The following is a 13,652-nucleotide window of genomic DNA, read 5'->3' on the forward strand; positions in this document are numbered from 1 at the left end:
CCTTGGCTAATGATGTTATGCCCAGAGGAGAGGACCATCTAGGGGAAAAAGAATCTCTTTTCTCTTATTGGTCCTGCCTGTCAATGTTATGCTTTGGTCTGGTGGATAGGAGGCCCACAATGCCTCTATGCACAGACAATTTTGCCACACGAACCCTTTCAAAACCTTGTGTTTCAATTTCTTCCCTTTCCCCTCACTCCCTCCACATATGACCAGTTAGGCAATATATATGAAACATATTGTGAAATGGATGTTAAATCCAAGATATGCACACATATGCATTAAATCATCTCACTGCCCAAAAGAAATCAAATCAAAACCAACCAAACTGAGAAAGAAAATAAAATGCCACCATGCAACCACAAAAAGAAAGAAAATGCTATGCTGTGATCCACGATCATTTCTTACAGAATGACAATATCATATAATAATAGGATATAACATATATTATATGATATTTAACAATAATTTTATATAACATAATATATAATCTATCATAGAATTTCTTATACACTGATGATATTACATTTAATAAAATAGAATAATAGAATACAAAATAAAACAAAATAATGTCATGTAATATAATGTAACATAATATAACATAACTTATAACTTAACAGTATAATACAATATATTGCAATATAATATAACATGTCATAGGATGATAGGAAAATAAAATGCTAGCATGCAACCAGAAAAAGAATGAAAATGCTATGCTGTGATCCACGATCATTTCTTACAGAATGGCAATATATCATATAATAATATAATATAACATATAATATTATATAACAATATAATTTTATATAACATAAAAATATATCATATATCATATAATTTCTTATACAATGATGAAATAACATATAATAAAATAGAATAATAGAATATAAAATGACACAAAATAATGTAATGTAATGTTACCTAATATAACATAACATATAACATAGCAATATAATATAATATAATATGTCATAGGATGATAATATATCACATTCCTTTTTCCTACCTCAGATACCTCAATATATATTAAACAAAATTAACTGAAGAGATATATACTATCTTTTCATCGGGAGATTTTTCAAAATCCTAATTCAGGAAAAAATATTACACGCAAATAAATAAAAGTATAAATTTAACTTGCCCAGATGTCAATGCAAATCATTGAAACAATCCAACAACAATAAAGTGTGGATAAGACATTAAAAAAACCTAAATTTTTGTCTATATGAAACATACTTAAATAGCAAAGACATGAACAAAATGGAAATACGAGACGAGAAGAAAAATTGACCACAGATCAGTTGATTTTCCCAAAGTTGGAATTGAAACTTAGCTATCAGACCTATCAAAAAATAATTATTCACACCATAAGAAGAAGGAAACAATTGCACTGTGCATAAAGGGAATAATAAACGACAAATAGATATCTATATAAAACATATACACTCAATTTAAAAAGAAAAATAGCTAAATTAAAACATGTAGATAGTAACTCAACAATAAGAAGGAACCTTAAGGTCCCTCTCTAAGTTCCAGATAAAATCAATACAAAATCAAGCAAAAGCAAAAAAGATTATTGAAAACATTGCTGGAGCAAGTGGAACCAAAAGACTTTTTGAAATCCTAACAACTTATACTGCCACAAAATATACCAACTCCTCACAACCACGTACAACTTTTATAAAAATTGGCAATGCATAAGAGCCTAAGATATGTTGCAAATAAAGGAAATAAATGCAAGAGTAGTAAACATTTCTTTTACTGCCCATAATTCAATAAAAATGGGAATCATTGTACAGAGCATAAATAAAAGCTGCAGATTGAAATAATGATTTACAATAAAATCCAAAATAAAGACTGTCTCAAAGAAATAAAGACATAAAAGAATAGCATTTTATAATAATATGAAATTTATGGAATGCACCTAAAGCAATCTTCAGGAAGCAAAAAAAAAAAAAAAAAAAAAAAGCACAAATTATAACACACAAACACACAATAACAAAATAGAAAAAGGAAAGAGTGATAAAGCAGATATGAATTTCCTAAAAATTAAAAAAATACAAACCAATTTATAATAAGAATAATATGTGAGATGTTTTAAAATAGAGGAGAAATAGATAAACTAAAAAACAAAAAATTTTGGAAAAGATACAAATCTAAGATGTTTCAAAAGATTAACAAAATAAATAAACATTTAGCCAAACTGGTAAAAGAGGACAGGAGAGGATTCAGGGAAGATTACAGATTATGTCAGAAAAATTTAACCTCTCCACACTTGCTCCTTAAGCAAGACATAATTGCATCTCAGGGAAAACATGGACCCATTAAAAAATAAATATGAGTTGGAATAGAACAGTAGTCTTCCAGAGACTAAGAGGGACTTCTGGCTCTTGAAAAGTATAAACTTCTCCAAGCTAACACCACTGAAAGAGCAAGTAGTGAGCCTTAGGGCTAGCTGGGTTAGAAGATAACATCAACCCAAGTACAGAAACTTTCACCTAGACAGTATGCAGAGTTGGACTTCTGAGTTGGGGAACATTAAGGAAATCTCAGCTGATAAGGGACACCAGGCCCAGCTGTGCTTCCTCCTTGCAGCCCTGCATTAGAAGGAGCTAGCACATTCCTGATCAATACAGAAGCAGTGGGGAGGGATTCTAGCTACACTCATTCACAGAAGAGTGAAGTTCTTGTTTTCAGGTTCCAGGTCAGAGGGGAGAACTGAGGGAGCACCTGAGGCCAGACACCCCATGTCCCATACCTCAGGATTAGGGGGGATTCCAGTACTACAAGCATCTCACACCATGTGCCAAAAGAAGGTCAAAATGGGTAAATAATTTAGACAAAGCATAACACCATGAACAAATTAGAAAAGCATGGAAAAAGGAAGAATTTATTACCAAACAAAGGATAGAGAAAATTATGAATGGTAAAAGAGATAATATTGATTTCATGGAATTAATTTTTTTTCCCCAAACAACATCAATGTATCCAAAACTAAAAGGGAAATAAGAAACTGGAGAAAACATTTTAGGGTAAATTTCTCTAATAAAGCCCTTATGTTTCCCAATTATTTAGGGAATTTAACTAAATTTATTAAGATAAGGGTCATTCCCTAATTGGGAAGTGCTTGAAGTTTATGAACAGGCAGTTTTTAGAATGAAAAATCAAAACTATTCATGATCATATAAAAATGCTCTAAATTGCATATTTAGAGAAATGTAAATTAAAACAACTCTGAGGCATCACCTCCAAGGGGCATATGTGTAAATGGATGTATTTAAGCCCAACTCTGCCAAAAATAATCATTATATATAATAATAAACACAAGAGTAAAGAAAGGTACTTGTTCTCCCAAGTGAGGGAATTAGGACCTTGAATTGTTAACTGTAGAATTTGACACCTACTCACACTGACTCCATCTTATCACTCAATTGTGTAGCTAGCTTGGTTTCTATTCGATTATGAATCCAATTTCTATCAAAACAAAAAAAAAATTTTTCATTGGTTGAATTCAGCCCTTCATGGCTAAGGAACTAGATCATCTATTCATTCTACTTAGAGGTTCTTACCCAATAACCTTGGTTACATTGACCTGAAATTGAGTCAGATTCAAAGACTGATACAAGAAATTTTCTCACAGTGGTGCACCTCAAGTAATCTGTTTTATGTGAAAACTGGCCCTGGACTAATCAATCAGTTTTCACATTTCATTTCCATGTTCCATTGATTCTTTTCAGACATTTTGGGCAAGGGAGCATCTCATTTTCTGAATTCAAGGAACTATTCCTGTTCACTCTACCTTTCTCAACTTGGAAAATGCCTAGCCTTTAATACTACTGGAATTCAGATTACCTGATGTTTTATTCTTTCTTTTTAATTAACATTTTAAATACTTAAAAACTTCTATCTCCCCTTGTATTCATGGTGAAGGCCTAAGCTAAGCAGATCTGATTTCAGTTTGTTAGACAATTGGAATCTCAGAAGATCAAATCAATGTTTTCTCAATCATCTATATTATGCTTTTGTAATTTCATGAAATCAAAATTATCACATAAATTTTTAAATAATTTACTAGAGCAGAGCTATTATTTAGTTAAACTCAAAAGTGTAAAGATAGATTTAATGCATTTACATAATGCTATCGTAAAAGTAGTCATGATAAAGACATAAACAGAGGAAGTATATCATTCTTAAAATCATCATAAATACTTATAATCCTGAAAATTGTTTTCAGAGCCTCATCTAAGTGCTAATATTTTGCCTCATAATCATTTTCCTTAATGAAATTTTCTGCCACCTTTCTATGCTCCAGTCTTTTCAAATTGTGTTAGTCTTCAAGTGCTTTTTTATTCTGTCTTCAAGAATCTTTGTTCAATGTTCTTTTGATTACACTGTGAGAAATTTTATGTTTGATATTTCTGTTTTCCAGTCCTTTGTGTGTAGAGGGGATTGTTTGTTATAAATCTGCCATATACAGTTAAGTGTGTAGATATCTTTATATTGCCATTCATTTATTTCCAAAGAGCTAGTATCTCTAATTTTCCTAAAGTTTTATTCAAATCATTATTTATAATTTTGTTAGACTTGTCTGGGTCTAAAAGTTGAGATTGAAGTCCCTAACTGTTACAATTCTCCATATATTTCTCCTTCCAATCTGATTATTTTCTCCTTTCCTCCAGTACTGGGGTAAGAATGGAAAATTGATATAGTGAATAAGATTATTTCAATCAAAGATTTTGAATTAAATAAGTAAACCTCTTTTAAGTGTCATTGACAATTACCATTTCAGTTGAACTTGGAGCAAGAGAGACCTGGAGAAGTGACTGGGACTGATTGGTGGGATGAAGAATTGCAGTACTCAAAACAACTCACAACTTGTGCTTAGGGTGAGGATATAATTTCTCCTGATTCTCTTCTCTTGGAATGAATGAGGAAAAGACTATATGGCATCATTTGTTCCAGTGACTTTTGAGTGTCCGTAAGCATGCAGCAGTTTTTAGAAAGCAATGTTAGGGGTTTCTAGGAACAGAAACTCAAATCCTGACCAAGTCAAAGCAAGTTGAGGGTCCTCTGGTCTCAAGGATTTTCCATACCAGGCTCCTTTCAAGCTCAGTCAAATGTGAGTAGCTCTGAAGCCCTCTGCTGGGTACTGGGAGCTTCTTTTACATTCTGACAAGAGGTTTCTGAATTTCATCTGACCCAGTATCAAATGGAGTTGCCAGTGTGGTTGTATGTCACCGATACTGGAGTAGTGAGCTTCACATCCACCTGGTCCTGTGGTCAGCCAGGGTAGGTCATAAACTTGTTTTGCCACAACACTGTGGTATGCTTGAGAGTCATGAACCTCCCAATAGGTAATCATCTGCCCAGGCTCCCACATCTGTGCTTTTGTGATTACACCTATCCTTCCTCCCAAGCCTTTCCTTTGCATAAAATAAAACAACTTGCTTAAAGCCTCAATTGCATAATGAGAAAAAGATATAAAAAAGTGAGTATAGAAAATAATTCCTTAAACATCAGAATTGAACAAATGGAATTGAATGACTCGTGGAAACACCAAGAATCAGTAAAGCAAAACCAAAAAATTGACACAATGGAAAAAATATAAAATATCATCTTGGGAAAACAACGGACATAGAAAATAGATCTAGGAGAGAAAATCTGAGAATTATTGGACTTCATGAAAAATATGATGAAAAAAAGAGCCTGGACATCAGGTTTTATCAAAGAGAACTGCCCAGATGTTATAGAAACAGAGGCTAAAAATATAAATTCAAAGAGTTCATCAATCACCTACTGAAAGGGACCCTAAAATCAAAACACCAAAAAATAATCGTGGCCAAATTCCAGAACCATCAGATGAAGGAAAAATTCTGCAAATTGCTAGGAAAAAAATCAATTACTGGGTCACCCAGGAGCTAGCAATGTCCATAGTAAAGGATCAAAGGTCCTGGAATATGATATTCTGAAAGGTAAGGAATTGGCTATACAGCCAAAAATAACTTAAACTGCCAAAATGAGCATTTGTTTTTTCCAGGGAATAAGATGGACATTCAATGAAATAAGTGAATTTCATCTATTTCTGATGAAAAAATTGGAACTAAACAAAACAATTGATCTACAAATATAGAACTCAAGAGAAACCTAAAAAGGTCAAAAAAAAATATTGGGAACTATACTTCTGCTAAAAAAATATATAAAGAACACATGTGTACTTTGTTCTAGAAACCAGAGGTGGAAAGGCAATTTGACCAGAAAAACGGTAATGGGGGGTTTCTACATCTCACGAAGAGGAACAGGAAACCTATTCTATCTGAAAGAAAGAAAGGAGGAGGATGAACATGGAGTGAACCCAGAATCCTACAATATGTTGTTCACAGGAAACACACTTGAAGCAGGGCGATACATAAAAAGTAAAGTAAAAGGTTGGAACAGAATCTACTATGCTTCAGGTGAAGTCAGAAAAGCAGTGGTAGCCATTCTGATCTCAGATCAAGCAAAAGCAAAAATTGATCTAATTAAAAGAGATAAGGAAGGGCACTATATCTTGCTAAAGAGTAGCATAGATAATGAACCAATATCAATATTAAACGTATGTGTAACAAGTGGTATAGCATCTAAATTCGTAAAAAAGGAATTAAGAGAGCTACAAGAAGGAATAGACAGCAATACTATAATAGTAGGAGATCTCAACCTTGCACTCTCAGAATTAGATCAATCAAACCACAAAATAAATAAGAAAGAAATTAAAGAAGTAAACAGAATACTAGAAAAGTTAGATATGATAGATCTTGGGGAAAAACGAAGTGGAGAGAGAAAGGAGTACATTTTCTTCTCAGCCATTTCTATTTTGTTTATGTTGATTGGTATAGCATCGAATAAGTAGATCAATTTAGGCAGCAAATTTTTATTATATTAACTTGGCCTAACCATGAGCACTTGCTATTTTCCCCAGAGATTAGATATGACTTTATTTATGGGGAAAGTCTTTTGTAATTGTATTCATATAGTTCATCACTTTTCCTTGGTAGATGTAATACCCGGGCTAACTTTCTGGAGGTCCTCCAGAAGGCCTTCATCTCAGCAGGATAATCACCATGAGGATGGACAGAAATAGACTCTAAAGTCTTTATTGAGTCCTTTACAGTCTGTGTCTGTCACAGTCTGACCCAGTTTCAGTTTGAGCCCGTCTCCTTGAGCAGTCTGCCAGTCTGCCAGTCTACACCAGTCTCAGTCCGAGTCTGACTTTGTCCCCAGGTCTCTCAGCCCTTAAATTCCCTATTCCAATTATAGCAACATCACCATGCTAAGTAATGAGGATATGTAAAGTAGAGAACTAATATCTCATCAATTCCACTAAATAAACATCTTGTTGTAAGTATCCTTATTTCAAGCCTCCTTCTCTAGAGTTGTGGCTCTACAGGTAGACTCCCATATATTTTATATTTTCTACAATTATTTCAAATGAAATTTCTCTTTATATTTCTTGCTGCTGGATTTTGTTATTAAATGCTGATGTTGGGTCATGCAATTTTGTTAAAATTGTGAATTATTCCTAGTAGTTTTTAGTTGATTTTCTAAGTATATCTTCATATCATCTGCAAAGAGTGATAATTTGGTTTCCTCCTCACCTATTCTAATTCCTTTAATCTCTTTTTTTTCTCTTATTGCAAAAACTAACATTTCTAATACAGTACTGAATAACTTTATTGCCAGTACAAATCTCACCTCTGTGTCTTTTTATTTCAAGTGAATCTTAAGAAAAAAATTTGTTGTCAGAATTTCTGTGGCAATTCAATCTGCTATACCCATTTTATAGGTGACTTCATTCAATTCACATCTACACTTATGATTATAAATGGTGTATTCCATTCCATCCCATTCTCTTCTATTATCTTTTTCCATTTTTTAATCTTACTCCTTACCTCAAAATCTGTTCCCTTTCTGATCACTGCCTCCCTTAATTTACCTTCTTTCTCAGTATTTCCCCCTTTCTCTTCTACTCTTCTTTTATGTTTCTGTTAGGCAGTATAATGCTTGTTCTTGGCTTCAGATAGATACTACTTATTAGTTTAAGAAAATCTTCATTTTTCTTGTGCTTCCTAATAGTTTTAATAGAAATTGGTGTTGTATCTTGCAAGGACTTTTTTTTTTGTCTATTTAGATAAATTACAAATTGTGTTGATTTGTATATTGATGTGCTCAATTATTTTTGTACGATTTTTAAAATATTGAAATAGCCTTGAATTTTTGTATAAAATACACTGTGTCATGATGTACGATCTTTGTGATATGTTGTAGTGACTTCCTTGCTAATATTTTCCTTTAAAATTTTGCATTAATATTGGTTGTGTCCAGACTAAAGGACCTTGGTACCAGCCTGAGGCTTTTTCATAAAAAAGAAGTAATGAGGCGAGACTCACGTGGATAGTCAAACATGAAGTCCGTTTATTCCAAATTCTTTCAGCCTTGTATACCCTAATACCCTTATATAAGCAAAGCAACACTGCATGTGCTGAGTATATACTGCTCAAAATGGAACCATATAAACAATATTATATAGATGACTCTTCACCTCCTGGTATCATTCTGCTTCAATCACAACACAGGTTGTCATTGCCCCCTGACTTCCCAGGCAGGCCAAGATCCCTTAGGGGAGATAGGGAGCCAAACCAGTTGTTGTCAGCAGGAGCCCTCTGGGCTTATACCTCCCTCAGAGTTCTGAGTTTCCCCTCAGGAAATAAAAGATACATAAAACCTTAACAATCACAAGCAGCAGAATTTAATTTTTTTTAAGAAAAGAAAGTAATCATTGATTTCAAATAAAGTCAAAGCTAAAATAGTCTTAATTAAAAGAGAATAATAGGGAAAACACATTATAGGTCTGCTTTATTAATCAATATTGTTATAGACTATTTAAAAAACTAGAAAGATAAGGTTGGGATATTATTGTGGTAGAGGCGATGATGAATTGGTAGATTTAGAATGACATGGAAAGACTTGGTCTTATGAAAGATGATGTTATCCACCTTCAGAAAAAAGGAGGACAAACAAACATAGTATAATCTTACAGAGATGCATATGAATCTATGATTCTAGATATCTATATGTATGTGTATATAGACATCGATATCTGTGCTTAATTGTAGTTTTCTTGAGGGAGTGGGAGGCTGAAGGAAATTGTACAAAGTAAAAAGTACACAGCAGCAAATAAAAGGAAAGCTACAAAGAAGCAAAGATGGACAAGTCTGAACCCAGTGTGTAGAATTTATTATTTAGACTCTCTTGAAATGGAAATGGATGTCTCACATTTTGAATCCTCTTATGTTCCACTATGTACATAGCAACTTTTTCTTCATCTTCTTAATTTTTTTTTTAGAAAATTCAAATGATTGTAAGCTCCTTGAGAGCACGGCTATCTTTATTTTTCACATTTGTATCTCTAATACTTAGAACAGTACCTGGTATATTGTAGGGGTTTAATAAATGATTATTGACTGACTGACCCTCACCATTTATACTTTTTTATATGACCCTTAACGACATCAGATTTCTGAGATCTTATTTGTTTTATCTCATCCTATTAACATATAAATCATGATTCTCCAAATATGTCCTTCCTATTAAATAAATGTGTCTTTGCATCTTTGTTTTGATGTCTGTTTCTTATCCAGAAATTTTTCTGATCATAAAACTCACATAGTCTGAAAAATCTTAAATTGACTTTTGTATATCCATATCAGTTGTTTTTTATATTTCTTAAATTTTATTTTTTTTCTTTTTTGATTTTGTTGGATATTTCTTGTTATCTTATCAAATTGCTATTCTCGGACCCATTCTAGCTATCAGGACATTGAGTGAGGTTTTCCACTGTCAGTTATAAGTTATCTGTTTTCCTTGCCACTTTTACCTCTCTAGTCTTTTCATCCTGTATCTTATTTCATTTCCTTTATTTCATTTTACTAAAGTTCCTGCAATAGTTTTTTTTTTTTTTTTCTCCAAAGCTTGGAGAAAAGGCTTTACTTCTCTTGGACTTACTGTGATGTCACTATCCTCTTAAAGATTTTGGCTCCTGAACTTCTCCCAAAACAAAATATTTCCATTCTGGCATTAAGAGATTTCTTTGGTTTGCCCAGCAGAAACTTTCTACATTACATTGAGCTCTTCAGATCAATAGTGTGGGCAAGATTTTTTTGGATCTCAGTAGAATGGTCCAGATGTGATTCTTCTTTCAAGGGCTTATGGAACTGCTTTGATGTCAGTGCTTAGACCACCTTCTTGTCACAGGGCTCTAGGAACTCTCCATTCCGTAGATTCTGCTCGGGTTCCCCTCACCTTGTTGCTGAGCTCATGGAATATTTCCAAACTAACCCGGACAAAACTCGTTCTTGCTTTTTGGGTAGTGAACTCTGTAGGATACAGAGTGTACATGGGGCACACTCAAAGTAGTTCTCAGGAGAAGTTTTATATCTCTAAATAGCTATATGAATAAAATACAAGAAGAGTGCATAGATGAACAATGCATGCAATTAAAAAGCTCGAAAAAGAACAAATTAAAAACCACGAGTTAAATACCAAGTTAGAAATTCTGAAACGCAAGGAGACTGATGAAATTGAAACTAAGTAAACTATTGAACTAATAACCAAAGCTGAGAGTTTTATGAAAAAAAAATACTAACAAAATATAAAAAAAACCTTTTATTTTTAATTTCATGAGATAAAGGAAATAAGAAAACAAAACCACTAGCATTAAACATGTAAAGGGTGAATTTACCACCAATGAAAAAGAAATTAAAGCACTAATGAGGAGCTCTTTTGCCCACCAGTATGGCAGAAAGTCTTACAATCGAGACTAAATGGATGAATATTTGCAAAAATATAAATTCCCCAGGTTAGCAGAAAGGAAATAAAGCATTTAAATAGCCTCGTTTTAGAATAAGAAAGTGAACAAGTCATTAATGAAAATGTCTCCAGAGCCAGATGAATTTACAAGTTAATTCTGCCAAACATTTAAAGCACAATTAATTCCAATACTATGTTAATTGGAAAAATAGGTAAAGAAAAAGGACTTCCAAATTACTTCTGTGATGCAAATATGGCTCTGATACACAAATCAGGAAGGGCCAAAAGAGAGAAAGAAAATTACAGACCACTCTCCCTAATGAATAAGGATGCAAAAAATTTAAAGGCAACATTAGCAAAGTGATTACAGCAACTTATCACCAGAAGAATACACTATGACCAACTGGGGCTTTTACCAGGAATGTAGGGATGGTTCAATATCAGGAATATTAATACCGTAATTGACCATAATCCATAACAAGATCAACAGAAATTATAGTATAATCTCAATAGATAGAAAGTAAGCTTTTGACAAAATACAGCATCATTCCTATTAAAGCACTACAGAATATAGGGATAAAGGAAGATTTCCTTAAAATAATAAGCAGTATCCTTCTAAAATCTACAGCAACAAATATTTGAAATGGAGAGAAGTGTGGCTATTTCCCAATAAGATCACAAGTGAAACAAAGATGCCTATTAGCATTACTATTATTCAGCATTGTACTGCAAATTGCAGTTTTAGCAATAAGGAAAGAAAAAGAAATGCAAAAATTAAAATGGGCAATGAGGAAATAAAATTAGCACTGTGCAAATGATTATGATATTCTTAAAGAATCTTGTAAAACAATCCAGCAATCTACTTGGAACGTTTAACAGCTTTAGCAAAGTTGCAGGATATAAAAGAAACCTACCCAAATTATCAGCATTTCTATATATTACTGACAAAGCCCATCAGCAAGAGATAAAAGGAGACATTGCATTTAAAATCACTACAGACAAAATAAAATACTTGGGCTTCTACCTTCCAAGATAAATCCAAGAACTTGATGAACACAACTACAAAACAATTCTCACACTAATAATTGGAAAATATTAATTGTTCATAGCTAGGCCAAGCTAATATAATAAAATTGACAATTCTACCTAAATTTGTCTACTTGTTCAGGGCCACACCAATCAAAAAGTCAAAACACTGATTTATGGAACTTGAAAAAGATGACAAAATTCATCTGAAGAACAAAAGCTCAAGAACATTTGAAAAATGAATGGGAAAACAAAAACAGAAGATGGTGGCTTATCAGTACCATACCTAAATTTATATTATAAAGCACTAGTCATCAAAACCATTTGGTACTAGCTAAGAACTAGAGTGGAAGTTCAGTGGAGTAGATTAGATGCACATGACAGAAAAATCAAGGCCTATGACAATATAATATTTGATAAATCCCTACAGTCTAGCTTCTGTAATAAGAATTCAGTATTTGCCAAGGCTAGCATTTCTAATACAATAGGAACATTGGGAATTGAATGTAAACTGTTGACAATACTATCTAGCTAAACAGGTTGCTTATACCTTCGGAATCCAATGCTTAACGTGCAACAAGAAAACTGGATTTGCACACATATATTGTATCCAGGTTATACTGTAACACGTGTAAAATGTATGGGATTGCCTGTCATCTAGGAGACGGAATGGAGGGAGGGAGGGGAAAATTTGGAAAAATGAATACAAGGGATAATATTGTAAAAAATTACTCATGCATACATATTGTCAAAAAAGTTATAAATATAAAAGTAATAAAAAGTAGGAGAGAAAAAAAGAATTCAGTATTTGACCAAAAATGCTGGAAAGCAATATGTTAGAACATTAACATAGATCCGCATCTTATACTCCATGCAGAAAAAGTCAAAATGGATACATGATTTGGTCATAAAGGAGGATACCATAAACTAATAGAATAACAAGGGATTGTTTACCTATTAAATCTTTGGAGAAGGGAGTAATTTATGACAGAAGAAGGACTGGAGAATATGATGAAAGGCAAAACTGGACAACTTTGATTACATTAAATTAAAAAGGTTGTGCATACACAAAAGCAATGGAAACAAAATTAAAAGGAAAATACAAAACTGGAGATAATCTTTATAGGCAATATTTCTGATAAATGTCTCATTTCTAAAATATATGAAGAACTGTGCCAAGTTTATAAGAATACAAATCATCCCCCAGTTGATAAATGGTCAAAGAATATCAATAGACACTTTTCAGATGACAAAATTGAACCCATTTATCATATAAAAATGCTCAAAATCATTATTGATCAGAAAAATGTAAATTAAAACAATTCTGGGTGCCACCTCACACCTGTCAGATTGGCTAAAATGACATGAAAAGACTGTAATAATCCTAATATTTTATAGTATATCCTCAATATTGTACCTCTCATGTACCCATTTTATTCTAATTTTGGTATGAGGTGTGAAATATGTCTATGCTGAGTTTCTGGCATATTATTTTCCAGTTTTCCCAGCAATTTTTTAAAATAGTAAGTTCTTCCAGAAGCTGGAGTGTGGTGGTTTATGAAATACCAGATTACTGTAGGCCTTGATGATTATGTTGGATGTTTCTAATTTATTCCACTGATCCACCACTCTATTTCTTAGCCAGTATTAAATGGCTTTGAGGATGGCTGCTTTTTAATATAGTTTTGGTTTTGGTACTGCTAAGTAACATTCCCTTTATGTTTTTGGCATTTTGTCTTTCAGATTAATTTTGTTATTTTTTCCAGTTTTATAAAATATTTTTG

The sequence above is a fragment of the Sminthopsis crassicaudata genome, chromosome 1, assembly GCF_048593235.1.
Source record: "Sminthopsis crassicaudata isolate SCR6 chromosome 1, ASM4859323v1, whole genome shotgun sequence".
Lineage (NCBI taxonomy): Eukaryota > Metazoa > Chordata > Mammalia > Dasyuromorphia > Dasyuridae > Sminthopsis > Sminthopsis crassicaudata.